This window comes from Palaemon carinicauda, chromosome 16 (assembly GCF_036898095.1).
Source record: "Palaemon carinicauda isolate YSFRI2023 chromosome 16, ASM3689809v2, whole genome shotgun sequence".
NCBI lineage: Eukaryota > Metazoa > Arthropoda > Malacostraca > Decapoda > Palaemonidae > Palaemon > Palaemon carinicauda.
The window spans coordinates 108,183,672-108,199,950 of NC_090740.1; positions in this window are offsets into that span (position 1 = coordinate 108,183,672).

The window sequence follows — 16,279 nt, forward strand, 5'->3', positions numbered from 1 at the left end:
TGCCGCGAATGTTCTCAACGCACAAAATACATTTGCAATATGTGTTCTGCACCTCTTCATACAGAATGCATGTTGCCCTATCATATAATACCTCAGTAGTTTATAATGAACAACAGACTAAAATCATTTGAAGCTATATAGGGATAACCTTTGTACAAGAAAAATAGAACAGTGTGTTCATGCAACTAATTCAATATGTTTAAGTATTTTTTTTTCCTTTTGTATTATGAATCAGTAATAATTTGGAGTTTTTGTGGTGACGGGAAAGATTAGTGATGATAATGACTAGAGATAATGATGTTACGTTTGAAATACTTAGATTTAATGTAAAATTATATTGTATGTCAAAAACAAAGATTTTGTGGATTCAAAGTGGCTAGTGGTAGTAAGATATGCTATATAATTGAATTTTTTTATGTGCTATAATTCAGATAGAATTTGCAGTTCTTTTTATAAAAGACTTGATTAGTGATGATAATCACTAAGTATAATAAAGGGATGCATAAAATACTTACGTTTATTAAAAGATTATATGTTATGTCTAGAATGGAAATACTTTGTTCATGCAAGTGCCTAGTGGTAGCAAAAGCTGCCTTCTGATAAATCATACTTAAGACAGAAATTTTTTTATGGTGATGATTTTATGTTGATAGTTGTCATGGGTAGACATAATACTTTTGAAGGGAGATGTTTAAAAGACAAAATATCTATTCCCAGTGTGAGCAGCGAGGCGAAACAAGATTCGACTGTGGTCCTGTTTGGGCAATCTTGTCATCTCTTCACTTTCATCAGCTTTTTGGAAGTAAACCAAGCCTCGCCGAGACTCGGCTACGGACCAGCGATAAGGGAACTGCCCCTGTTTTGACCAAGATGTCATCGTCTTAATTATTGGAGTCAGCATATTTTCAGAAGTCCCTGTTTAGGATATATGTCATCATGGAAGGACACGTGCTGCCTTTTTGTTACGACTTAACACGTGGTCCAGATTGCATCATAAATTTCTTCTAGAACTGGGCTTTTTTTTTTGAGGAAGCCAATAGAGATGCAGAATTGTTAAAAAGAACGCCTTCTATGGAGATGACCACTGCCCACTGTAATTAACTCCGCCCATACATGGGTATATAAACTTCAAGAAGAGATTGTCCAAGGGATATAGGACCGGACATAAGGCAAGAGAGGAACTATGTGTAGTGAAGCAAATAAGATACAAGTCCTAGTGAAATAAGAAACAGAGAAGACCAGAAGTCTGATAGAGCTAGATTATAACCTTCCCTTCAGACAACAAAAGCCTATCTCCAAAAGATCCTGCTATGGCCAAGAAGAAGAGACAAATTGAAACAGCCAGCCCTCCCTGCTTGTGACAAGAAGTAGCTAACACTGCCTGCAGCCTGCCTTCGTTCAACAGTATCATTGAATCCTTGGAAGGAGATCCCTGATGTCCTTACTTGATGCCACCCCTTTTGTGACGTCTTCGAATCCGGTCATCGTGAACTTCAGCTGCTCTCCTGCAACGTTCTCAAGCCTGAATTATTCGACCAGTATCGTCTCAGCAGCTGCAGAAAACAATTCTTAAGTATTTCTACCTTATTGATTGTTCCCCCTTTCTGTTGGTGTTTCGTTGATTTGATTTGTCAGTTAAAGTAACAGAAGTAATATTAGTTTTTTTTGTGAGTTAGTGAATAAACGTGATGTGTTTTTCGTGTGTTTCTTTTTATATTCATTTCCCATATTTCAATCAGTGATGTTGATATTTATTTCAATTATTAAAAGAACCTGTAACGATTTTAAGATCGTAACAGATGGCGACCTTACCAGGATTTTCAACAATGTAACCAATTGAAACAGGGAGGATATAGAAAGAAGCAGAATGAGTGAGATTACCAAAGATTTGATAGCTTCAGGTAAACTTCTTGGTCTAGATGGGAATGATATCCGTGAGTATGTTTTTAAGAGAAAGCAGGAGGTGTTTGAGAGAGACGAAAGAGCAGCTGAAAGAGAAGAAAATGAGAGACAGCGCGAAGAAAATAAGAGACAGCGTATGCATGAGTTAGAAATCACTCGTTTAAGGCAAAATCTTCATAATAGTCAGCCAGGTAGCAGACCAGGAAGTAATGTGTCAGATAGCAGACGGGGTAGTAATTCATCATTGAACGATGATTCTGATCCTTTAGGTATGGGTGCAGTGTTGAAATTAGTTTGAAAGTATGATGAGGAAGATGTAACAAAATACTTCATGCCTTTTGAAAAGTTAATCAACAGAGTAGGTTGTCCCAAAAACAAGTGTACTTTGTATTAACAGTCAGTCTTAAACGGTAGTGCACTTTCTGTATATAGTTGTATGTCTGAGGATGAAAGTGAAGACTATGATATTGTGAAAGAAACTGTTCTTAGTGGATACAGGTTTGTACTAGAGGAGTACTGTAGGAAATTTAGAAGTTTGAAAAGAGATGAGAGCAGTACTTATGTAGAATATGGAAAGAAGTTAGAAAGATCATTTGGTGATTGGTTAACTTCCACTGAAGTAGATAGTTTTGATGATCCCAAGAACTTAGTTTTGTTAGAAAACTTCAAAGGTAACATATCTCCAGACATTAAGCTATATATAGAAGATAGGCATGAAAAGTCTTTTACAGATGCAACAAAGTTGGCAGATGAGTACAGTCTTACTCATAGTTTAAGTGATAGTATGAAGAAAAAAAATCCTTCTTCTAGTAAGATGCAATATAGTAAGAGTATTTATAGCAATAGTAATGCAGGGAAATATGATTATCATTATTATTGTTATACATGTGGAAAACCAGGTAATACTGCCAAGATTTGTAGGAGCAAATGGGAAGGTAGTAGTTCAGCGATCATTTGTTATTGATGTTATAAGAAAGGGCATATAGCAAGGAATTGTACAGTAGAGGAGAAGAATGTCATTAAACTAGTGTCTCTAGTTGATAATCTTTCGTCAAGCAGAAATGACATTTTGAAAGAAACTAGGAAATTTTACGGAGATTTTTTGTCTGAAGGTGTAGTTTCTTCGCTTGAAGGAGGGGATTCGAGAGAAGTTGTCTTGCTTAGGGACACCTGAGCAGGTGTTCCCCTTATTAGGAAAGAGTGTGTGCCAACAAGGGCAAAAATCAGTATGAAAGAAAAAGTTATATTAGGTGGGTTTCTGAATACTTGCCTTTTTGTCCTTTGTTGAAGATGGATTTGAAAAGTCAGGGATTGTCAAGATGTGTAAAACTAGCAGTTGTAGACTATATGCCAGTTGACGGCATTGACATTATTGTTGGTAATGATTTAACTACATCAAAATGTGTGAATCCTATTTTAAGTGAGGTTCCAGTGCTAGAAATGGTAGTAACTAGGTCAGGTTTAGATACAGAGATAGACTACATTCATAATTTGTTTGAGGATTCGAACGTGTGTGATGGAGGCGGTGAGGTTGATCTCAGCAAGTGTGGGGCTGAGAAGACCGACTCCATCGGTGTTGACATTGTTAGCCAAGTTGATGATGTAGCTGTCGAAAGTAGTGACATAAACGTAGTCGATGTAGTGTATTCAAGTAATAGTTACTGCAGTAGTTAAGGCACTAACATTTTGAACAGAAATGAGCTAATTAAGTTGCAGAGAGAGGATGAGACACTGTCTCGAATTTTTGAAAGTGAGATGGATGATGACCCGATAATGTTTGTAAGGAAACATTTTGTTTAAAACACAAAATTGTGTGTCGTTATGTTCGCCCCAAGTCAGTTAGCAAAGAGGAAGTTATAGAACAATTAGTAATTCCTAGGAAGTTTCACGAATTAACACATGATGATCAAGGGTATTTAGGGGTAAAAAAAAAACTTTCAATTGTATAAGTAAAACTTAATTTTGGCCCAAGATGAAAAGTAACGTTAAGAGATATGTATTAATCTGTCACGAATATCAAATAGATGGTAAACCTAATCAAGTTATTCCAAGGGCTCCCTTACGTAATATTCCACCAGTGGGAGAACCTTTTGAGATTTTAGTAATTGATATAGTTGGACCTTTGCCTAGAAGTAAAGGAGGAATATATATATTAACAATTATTGACAGACTATCACGTTTTCCAAAAGCAATCCCAGTAAGAAGCTGCAATGCGAAAACTGTAGTTAAACGCTTGTTGAACTATTTTCCCAAGTTTGGTTTGCCCTGCGTTATACGAAGTGATAATGGCAGTAATGTTTTGTCCAAATATTTCAAAGACAAAATTAAAGATGTAGGTATCAAACTTGGAACTTCTAGACCTTATCACCCAGAGCTGCAAGGGATTGTAGAACGTTTCCATCAACCTTTAAAAAGTTGCCTACGAAAATTATGTAATAACTTTGAACATGACTGTGAAGAAAAACTACCTTTTGTCTTTTTAGCCTTACGATTGGCACCTAATGACACTACATGATTCAGTCCTTTTGAATTTCTGTTCGGTCACACCACTAAAGGACCTTTAGAGATTTTAAAGTGTAAATTAATGCTTCAAGAAGGTAAAGAAGATTACATTCAGAATTTAAGAATTACAAGGAGAATTTAAGAAAAGCTTGGAAATTAGCAATAGAAAACGAGAGCAACAATCAAGTGGAAAATAAAAGAAGATAAGATCTTAAGGTAAAGGAGAGAAATTTCCGTGTGGGAGATAAAGTCCAAGTATTAATTAAGAAAGAAGGTCCCTCATTATCTTATAAGTTCGAAGGTCTTTATCCTATTTTAGGAAAAAAGGGCAATTTGAATTACTTGCTAAAGAAATGCAACGAACGCCCAGTACCAGTAAATACTGTGTCACAGCGAGAAATTAGTTTTGAGAAAAACTCTGATGTGCTTAAGAATTTCAAGTTATTTAACTCTAGCTTAGAAGAAGAAAAACTTAGTGAATCATATAATGGTTTTTCTAACTTATCCAGGAACTGTTAGTGATAAATTAGATTTAACTAATCTTTTAGAACATGATATTGAGTTACAGGACACTAAACCCATTAGACAAAGTCCGTATCGTTTGAGTCCAGAGAAGGCAAATTCAGTACGAAAGGAAATTAAATATATGTTAGATATTGATTTGATAGTTCCTAGCGAGAGTGAATGGTTTTCTCCGATATTTCTAGTAAAAGAAGAAGATGGAACAGATAGGTTGTGCATTGATTTAAGAAAAGTAAACAGTATTACTAAGCAAAGTAATTTTCCACTTCCCAGGATCGACAATTGCTTAGATAGGATCGGGAGTGCTGAATTCAGCTCCAAGCTAGATTTGGCCAAAGGTTATTGGCAAGTACCTCTAAGCAGAAGAGCCAGGAAAATATCCGCTTCCATAACGCCGTTCGGTAGTTATGAATCTAAAGTAATGCCTTTTGGGTTAAGAAATGTAGCCAGAACTTTCCAAAGCTTAATGAATAAAGTTTTAAATGGTATTGAAAACTTTGTCGCGTATTTAGATGATCTTGTTATATTTTCAGAAACTTGGGAAGCCCATTTGTGAATTTTAGCTAAAGTCCTGGTAGCCCTTGAAAAAGCAAACCTTGTATTAAATTTAAAGAAATACAAATTTGGGAAAACCTATATAACTTATTTAGGGCATAAAGTGGGTTTCGGTAAGATTTGTCCTAAGAAGGGGAACACAGAAGCTATCATCAATTTCCCAATCCCAGCAACTAAAAAGCAGGCCATGAGATTTCTCGGGGTGGTTTCATATTTCCGTAGATTTGTACCCAATTTTTTCAGAAATAACCGCTCCCATAACTAATCTTTTTAAGAAGGGGCGAATTTTTGTATTTGATGAGGAATATGTAGAAGCTTTCAATAAATTAAAGGCCGTAATGCTTCACGAGCCAGTATTGTTGTTACCTGATTTTAGTAAAGAATTAAATTCAGTGATTGATGCTAGTGATATTGGCATAGGGGGAGTCTTGTTGCGAGAAGTGAATGGGACGAAGCACCCAGTCGTATTATTCAAAGAAACTAAATAAAGCTCAACAAAATTATTCAACTATTGAGAAGGAATTGTTTAGTTTAGTTTCAGCCTTGCAGCACTTTGAGATTTATGTACGTAGTAGTCCTGTTTTAACTGTGTATACAGATCACAATCCATTAGTTTATTTGGAAAGATTTAAGAATAAGAATAAATGTCTCATGCGTTGGAGTTTAGAGCTACAAGATTATAATCTGAAGATCATTCATATAAAAGGAAAGAATAATGTTATAGCTGATAGCCTTTCCAGATATTTTTCGGAATAAGAATGTTTTTGTTCTTTTTTTCAATTATTTTTTGTTTTTGTTTTGGCTGAAGCTATGTGTTGAGTGAATGGAATGCAAAAAAAAAAAAAATAAATAAATTTTTTCCTGATGTTAAGTTGGAGTTTCATGCACATGTTCTTCAGTTCAGGGATGAATGAGATTAAAAAAAATAGAAGTAAAATCAGTAGATTTTCTTTTTTTTTCCTTTTGGGGAACGTGTCATAGGTAGACATACCACTTTTGAAGGGAGATGTTTAAAAGACAAAATATATATTCCTAGTGTGAGCAGAGAGGCGAGCCAAGATTCGACTCTGGCCCTGTTTGGGCAATCCTATCCTCTCTTCATTTTCATCAGCTTTTTGGCAGTAAACCAAGCCTCACCAAGATTCAACTACGGACCAGTGATAAGGGAACTGCCCCTGTTTTGACCAAGATGTCATCGTCTTAATTAGTGGAGTCAGCATATTTTCAGAACCTGAGCTTGAGGGAAGTCCCTGTTTAGGATATATGTCATCATGAAATGACACGTGCAGCCTTTTTGTTAAGACTTAACACGTGGTCCAGATAGCATCAAAATTTTCTTCTAGAAGCTTCCATGGCGTGATCGAAGTGGGTGTTTTTTTGAGGAAGCCAATAGAGATGCAAAATTGTTAAAAAGAACGCCTTCTATGGAGATGACCACTGCCCACTGTAATTAACTCGACCCATACATGTGTATATAAACTTCAAGAAAAGATTGTCCAAGGGAGATAGGACAGGACATAAGGCAAGAGAGGAGCTATGTCTGAAGCAAAGAAGATATAAGTCCTAGTGAGATAAGAAAAAGAGAAGACCGGAAGTCTGATAGATCCAGATTCTAACCTTCCCTTCAGAAAACAAAAGCCTATCTCCAAAAGATCCTGCTATGGCCCAGAAGAAGAGACAAATTGAAGCAGCCAGCCCTCCCTGCTTGTGACAAGAAGTAGCTAACACTGCCTGCAGCCTGCCTTCGTTCAACAGTATCATCGAATCCTTGGAAGAAGATCTCTGATGTCCCTTCATGATGCAACCCCTTTTGTGACGTCTTCGAATCTGGTTATCGTGAACTTCAGCCGCTCTCCTGCAACGTTCTCAAGCCTGAAGTCTTCGACCAGTATCGTCTCAGCAGCTGCAGAAAACTATTCTTAAGTATTTCTACCTTATTGACTGTTCCCCCTTTCTGTTGGCGTTTTGGTTGATTTGATTTTTCAGTTAAAGTAACCGAAGAAGTAATATTAGTTTTCTTTGTGAGCTTGTGAATAAACGTGCTGTTTTTCGTGTATTTCTTTTTATATTCATTTCCCATATTTCAATCGGTGTTGTTGATATTCATTTTACTTATTAAAAGAACCTGTAACGATTTTAACCCTGGATAGGTACGGTGGGTCGTTTGCGACCCCGAGCGTCAAAAAAAAACAGGTTTTTCTCACGTGACTCACCCCTGTGAATGAATTTGTGGGTGATCGACCTGCAGGAGGTGTCTCCCCTACACGCTCTAGTAGTGTCCAGATGTGCATTGCTGTAGCTGTACTCCTTCCCCGATTTCTGAGACGCGTCGGGGTCGTTCGCGTCCGAGTTTACCCTTCTGAGGTAGTTTGCATAATTATCAAAGTTATTACGTATTATGAAATTGTCGTAGAATGGTGCAACTTGTATAGGTTATCAGTTGTGGAAAGTCTTGGTGGATTGTTTGGCTACCATGTGCATGTTTTTTTTTTTAGTTAAAATGTCGTTCATCACCACGAGGACCATTTTACCGCGAGTGCCCCTTTTTCATTTTTTTTCATTTTTTTGCCAAGTCATTTTTCCGTAAGATATTGCCAAATAGTATCGTAAAACTTTTGCTTGTTTAGTGTTGGAAAGTGTGTCTAGATGATCTGGCTACCCATGCATGACTTTGTTTTTGTCAGATACGACGTAGTTATTGGTATATTGGGTATTTAACTGCGGTTACCATTTTCTGTTTTTTTTTCAATATTTGTAAAAATTACTACGTAGTAAGGAATTGCCGTATATTATTCATTTTTTTTTCATGTTTATGTGTTAGAAAGTGTGCCTTGATGGTTGGGCTAACACGTGCATGTCTTTTTTTTTATCTGAGATGTCGTATATTAGAATGTCGGGCATTTTACCGCGAGTGTCCCTTTTTAATTTTTTTGCCAAGTCATTTTTCCGTAAGATATTGCGAAATAGTGTCGTAAAACTTTTGCTTTTTTAATGTTGGAAAGTGTGTCTAGATGATCTGGCTACCCATGCGTGATTTTGTTTTTGTCAGATACGACGTAGTTATTGGTATATTGGGTATTTAACTGCGGTTGCCAATTTCTGTTTTTTTTTTCAATATTTGTAAAAATTTACTACGTAGTAAGGAATTGCCGTATATTATTGATTTTTTTTTCATGTTTATGTGTTAGAAAGTGTGCCTTGATGGTTGGGCTAACACGTGCATGTCTTTTTTTTTTATCTGAGATGCCGTATATTAGAATGTTGGGCATTTTTCCGCGAGTGCCCCTTTTTATTTGTTTTTCATTTTTTTGCTTAGTCATGTTACCGTAAGGAATTGGCAAGTAGTGTCGCAAAACTTATATTTTTATAGTGTTGGAAAGTGTTTCTAGATGATCTGGCTACCCATGCCTATTTTTTTTTTAGCCAGATATGGCGTATATATAAGTATGTGTTCGATTTTCCTGTGATTGCCATTTTTTCGTTTTTTCCCATTTCTTTCAAAATTACTACGTACTAAGGAACTATCACAGAGTAATATTTCATTTATATGTTTATTTGTCGGAAAATATGCCTTGATGGTTTGCCTAGCACGTGGCTGAAATTTTTTTTTTCTGAAATGCCGTATATTAGAATGGCCATTTTTCCACGAGTGCCCCTTTTTATTTGTTTTGCATTTTTTTGCTTAGTCATGTTACCGTAAGGAATTGGCAAGTAGTGTCGCAAAACTTATATTTTTATAGTGTTGGAAAGTGTTTCTAGATGATCTGGCTACCCATGCCTATCTTTTTTTTAGCCAGATATGGCGTATATATAGGTATGTGTTCGATTTTCCGGTGATTGCCATTTTTTCGTTTTTTCCCAATTCTTTCAAAATTACTACGTACTAAGGAACTATCACAGAGTAATGATTCCTCTAGATGTTTATTTGTCGGAAAATTTTGTTTACTTTTTTTTTGATTGAATATCATCAAATTTTTTTAGCTAAAATATTGTTTTACATTTTTTTTTTCGATTTTATTTCCCTTCAAAAAAATTTTTTTGGGTCAGAATTTTAATTTTATAGTCGTAAAATAATCGACAATTATCCAGCAACCCACCATACAATTTTTATGCATATCCAATAATAATTAGATTAGTAAATAACACCTTGAAATTGACATACCCTTCCTACATTTCAAGTGGCAGATTAGGGAGTCTGAGTCAGTGTGGTTGGCGGCCATTTTGTGGACATATCCGAAGCGTAAGCTGCCCTATCTATATATATTCTTGTTCCCTATAGAATTTGTGATATTTTGGTATATTTTTACCTGCATAAATATCATATTATATATTAAATATATGTATTTTTTTACGAAATTTCCAAGTACTCAAAAAATTACCTTTAGATATGGCCCCTGATATAAATGTAATTTACAAAATAATGAAGATTTTTTTACATATTTCTATTTTAGGATAACATATGTTTATTCCCTAAAAAAATTAGCCACTTCCTATTTCATTTGGGTACCCAAAAAAATTCATGAAATTTGGACAATTTTTTTTGGCCAAAAAAAGTTACCCTTTTTTTCTCATTTCAGATCTTCACCTCCATGGGTCTGACTTCATCCAAAATACATCAAGATGTGTCCTAAACATTCAAGAATCAATTCCTAAAAGGATTTGTGTATATATGTATAAACTTTTTTTTATGAATTTTTATGTCAGGTCTTTTTTTTCTACTTAATTTTTTAAAATATTTATAATAAATAGTTTTTCTGCAGATGAGTAGTATTTATCTTTACAGTTGTTTTAAGCATTCATTGAAGTTTTTTTTGGCAAAAGAAAAAAGGAGGTTACTGCAAAAACTGATTTTTCAAGAATTTTTTTTGGCGTCGGGGTCGTTCGCGTCCGAGTATACCCTTAAAGGGGTGTCCGAGGACCGTACCTATCCAGGGTTAAGATCAAAACAATAGTTGACCAAAATAAAGTATTTTCTACAAATATGGTGTTTTTAAAACCAATAGATAATTCTCTTCCTTAATGGGTTAATAGAGTCAAAACTTCGATTTTAGGCCTTGGTAACTGGGAAGGAAGAGAAGTGTATGTCCTGATCATTGTTTATAAGTTTTGAACGGGCATATTAACATTTTACGCATTTATCATAGCAATATTTAATAAATTTTAGATATGCATTGGAAAAACCTTAGAAAGTAGCATCAGAAACATTAGTATCTTTCATAACAGGAAGATAACCATGTTTAAAAGAGCAATGATAATAAATTTTAAAGCTTTAGCAATATTTACCACATTCCAGTTAAATATGTAAAAAGTATTCAAACAAGTATTATCAAATATCTGTTGAATTTCAATTATGAACCTATTCTAAGGAAAACCTTGTTTTTTGTTAAAATTAAGAGGTGGTTGTGGGATTACTGATATTCATTGTAAATAAAAACATTTATGTTTCCTACTTTTCTTAAATGTTTAAAAGATAAATGTTTTGATTACCAAGTGATTTTTTATTTCTCTAAAGTCAGAGCCGCCTTCCTATCAGAAAATTAATGTCAATTTCAGAACTGTACTATTTTCACAACCAGTTTTCATGAAGATATGATAAACCTTCTACGATGGGATTATTATATGACCCCGTATCTTCATATGAAAACAATATATATATATATATATATATATATATATATATATATATATATATATATATATATATATATATATATATATATATATATATATATATCTATATATATATATGTGTGTGTGTGTGTGTCTGTGTGTGTGTGTGTGTCTGTGTGTGTGTGTGATTTTAACGATAAATGACGAATGTTCCAATTATTGAAAAACTGTACCCTGTGTTTAACTAAAAATTAATTTTGAGCCATGTAAATATAAAGCACAAAAGTTAGGAATTCAGTGCAAATGATAGATTAGCTATGATGGAAATAAAACAGGTAAAAGATTGATATTGTGGGCGCACAGAAACTATTATGCATATGATATATTCAAATCCTTTTCATATTTTTTTCACTTTACAACTTACTCAATAAACGTTGTAAATTTAAAATTAGTAATAGGTTGAGATTCAAAAGAGGAAAATACGGCAATGGTCATCATAGCAGATTTTATTGCAAGGATATGGATGGGAAAGTAATTAGGATTCTCAAGTACTGACCCGTAATTACTTCAACATATGAAAAGTAGATTAATAAATACTTTTAAGGCAAATAAAATAGGATTAAAAACTTCTGCTAAAAGGATTTACTAGTTGATATGTTGTTTTTTAAGAAACATATTTAGATGAATAGTAAAAATTACCCTTGTAAATACAATTTATGTTGATACAAAAAATGTTCATGTAAATATATCATGATGTATAAATGTTATACAATAAAAGAATTGTAAATGTATATTTCTTAATAAAAGATAAAAAAAAATATCCGGCGGTGGTATATCCGGCTTTGTATCCGTGGAGCTTTTATCCCCAAATCTCAAAGTGTGGAAAATATACTTTCCTCATCAACTTATATCACTCTCATTCCAAAGTTCTTTGCATAATGTAGGATTGTTATGAAATATGTAAATTCCCTTAATATGAATCAGTTTTATACTTATATCACTGATATATTCTATAAATGTCAATCAATATCCCCTTTGTTCTTCCAAGTATCCATTTACTTTCAAAATATTGTTTTTGTGAGGTAACGTGAAAGCTTCCATCTTCAGAGATTCAATTTTCAAAGAATTTCCTCCACCTGTAGCAGATCACAAAGGAGATATTCTTTTATTTTTGTGATAAAAGGTTCCATCCATATACATCCGGAAACAGTATTTACTTGTTTATTAATCTGACATTTGCTTTCTTGCGTGTAATTGCGAAGTCACTCCCTAAAGAAGGAATCAGCAGTCAATCCAATCTGAGTTTTTTGTAGTCCATATTATTTAACCCACAATAGATCCTTTTCAGTTCACGCTTGGAATAATAACAAATTACAGCTTTTAAATGTTTTAATCTATTATCGAGAAACTAGAATCTTTATCTCAAAACTTTGTATACAATGTAACACAAGAGCGGACTATAAGTGAATGACAAATAAAAAAAAAAACAAAAAAAAAAACAATAGAAATTGGATTTAAAAAAAAAAAAAAAGATTTTCCACAGTAATTATGGTAACTGTTCGTTACTAATGTAATTGAACCGTCAAGAATGATGCATAATCATTTAGATAAATATATACACACACACTCACATATAGATTCAGTCCTTCAAGCCCCCTCTTCCTTCTTTATTTATAACCGGTTGGTTTGGCATTGTGAGAGTATGGTTTCAGAATATATCTTTCGTAGAGCCCCTTTCCACTAGGGTATGACTACACCCTCTACTACTAAACGTGACAGGAAAGTAATATATATATATATATATATATATATATATATATATATATATGTGTGTGTGTGTGTGTGTGTGTATAAACGTGTATATGTATATATATATATATATATATATATATATATATATATATATATATATATATATATATATATATATATATATATATATATATATATATATGCGTAAAAATCACAGGAAAACGTGATGCTCAGATGCAGAAGAACCACAGGGAAAATGAAAATACGAAATATACACTTCAGTCCTGACTGATACTTCTTCAGAGGACTGATTTATTGAGAGAGGTTTCTTCACATTGTATAGGGAAAGCAAACGTACGAACATATATATAGAGATTTAGAGAACAATGACACTCCCTTACCAGCTACCTGGGCTTGGGTCAGGTGTTAAGTGGGCGGAGTCCCCAAGCTCATTAGACACCTGCCAAAAAGGGTCATTTCTAGTGGCGGGTAAATTCTTGTTTTTTGACTTTCGGTACAGTTTATTTATATGAAAACACAGTAGCCCTATCTATATAAATACATAAGCAAAACATACACATACATACATATATATTGTGTATATGTATGTATATATATATATGTATGTATGTGTTGGGTAATGACAAAAAAACGTTGCATTCCCTGTTATTTAGACTTTTTTTTATCATTAGGGTCATGTAATTTCGTTTCTTAATAATATTTCATGGGATATATTTGATATACGATTTGAAAAGGATAATTCTCCTACGATTGTGTTAAAATTGTTAAACTAAAGATATGGGTTTTACGATATCACATTTAATTTCCTTTTTTTATTCAGGGTATACGATCATTTGGATAAAATATTCGGGAGTTGTTATTCCTTATATTCTCATTTGTTTAATGGGAGATATGTAAAGGGGTTAATTTTTCTTTGCGAAGCTTTAAGCAAACTCAGTGACCTTTTTTGGCTTTAATCCACTTATTATACTTAAGATAGTGATATGAACTTTGCTTTAAGTCACAGATTGGCAAGTGGTAGGGTTGCAGGAACGCACCCATAAAGTTTTATAAACTCATTTTTTATGTCTAGCATACAGAATCACCTATCGTTTTGAATCCATTTTTTATGTCTAGCATACAGAATCACCCACTTGTGATTCCCTTTTTTATGTCTAGCATACAGGATCATCCACCGATGTGATTTAATTTTTTTTTTGTCTAGCATACAGAATCACCCACCATTGTGATTCCATTTTTTACGTCTAGCATACATCATCCACCGATGTGATTCCATTGTTTACGTCTAGCATACAAGATCAACCACCGTTGTGATTCGATTTTTTATGTCTAGTATACAAGATCACTCATCGTTGTGAATCCATTTTCTATGTTTAGCATACAGGATCACCCACCGATGTGATTCCCTTTTTTATGTCTAGCATACAATATCACCCATCATTGTGAATCCATTTTTATGTCAAGTATATAACATCACCCATCAATGTGAACCCATTTTTTGTCTAGCATACAGGATCACCCACCGTTGTGATTCCATTTTCTATGTCAATTATACAATATCACCCATCGTTGTGAATCCATTTTCTATGTGTAGCATACAGGATCACCCATCGTTGTGAATCCATTTTCTATGTCTAGCATACAGGATCACCCACCGTTGTGATTCCCTTTTTTTATGTCTAGCATACAATATCACCCACAGTTGTGAATCCATTTTTTATGTCAAGTATACAATATCATCCATCGTTGTGAATCCATTTTTTATGTCTAGCATACAGGATCACCCATCGTTGTGATTCCGTTTTTTTATGTCTAGCATACAATATCACCCATCGTTGTGATTCCATTTTTTATGTCTAGCATACAATATCACCCATCGTTGTGAATCCATTTTTTATGTCTAGCATACAGGATCACCCATCATTGCGAATCCATTTTTTTATGTCTAGCATACAGGATCACCCACCATTGTGATTCCATTATTTTATGTCTAGCATACACTATCACCCATCGTTGTGAATCAATTTTTTATGTCTAGCATTCAGGATCATCCACCATTGGGATTCCCTTTTTTTATGTCTAGCATACAATATCACCCATCGTTGTGAATCCATTTTTTAGGTTTAGCATACAGGATCACCCATCGTTGCGAATCCATTTTTTATGTCTAGCATAAAGTATCATCCATCGTTGTGATTCCATTTTTTATGTCTACCATATAAGAACACCCATCGTTCTGATTTCATTTTTTTTATGTCTAGCATATAGGATCACCAATCGTTGTTTCCATTTTTTATGTCTAGCATACAAGAACACCTATCGTTGTGATTCCATTTTTTTTTATGTCTAGCATACAGGATCACCCATCGTTGTGATTCCATTTTTTATGTCTAGCATACAAGAACACCCATCGTTTTGATTCCATTTTTTATGTCTAGCATACAGGAACACCCATCGTTGATATTTAATTTTTTTCATGTCTAGCATATAGGATCACCAATCGTTGTTTCCATTTTTTATGTCTAGCATACGAGAACACCCACCGTTGTGATTCCATTTTTTATGTCTAGCATACAATATCACCCACAGTTGTGAATCCATTTTTTATGTCAAGTATACAATATCATCCATCGTTGTGAATCCATTTTTTATGTCTAGCATACAGGATCACCCATCGTTGTGATTCCGTTTTTTTATGTCTAGCATACAATATCACCCATCGTTGTGATTCCATTTTTTATGTCTAGCATACAATATCACCCATCGTTGTGAATCCATTTTTTATGTCTAGCATACAGGATCACCCATCATTGCGAATCCATTTTTTTATGTCTAGCATACAGGATCACCCACCATTGTGATTCCATTATTTTATGTCTAGCATACACTATCACCCATCGTTGTGAATCAATTTTTTATGTCTAGCATTCAGGATCATCCACCATTGGGATTCCCTTTTTTTATGTCTAGCATACAATATCACCCATCGTTGTGAATCCATTTTTTAGGTTTAGCATACAGGATCACCCATCGTTGCGAATCCATTTTTTATGTCTAGCATAAAGTATCATCCATCGTTGTGATTCCATTTTTTATGTCTACCATATAAGAACACCCATCGTTCTGATTTCATTTTTTTTATGTCTAGCATATAGGATCACCAATCGTTGTTTCCATTTTTTATGTCTAGCATACAAGAACACCTATCGTTGTGATTCCATTTTTTTTTATGTCTAGCATACAGGATCACCCATCGTTGTGATTCCATTTTTTATGTCTAGCATACAAGAACACCCATCGTTTTGATTCCATTTTTTATGTCTAGCATACAGGAACACCCATCGTTGATATTTAATTTTTTTCATGTCTAGCATATAGGATCACCAATCGTTGTTTCCATTTTTTATGTCTAGCA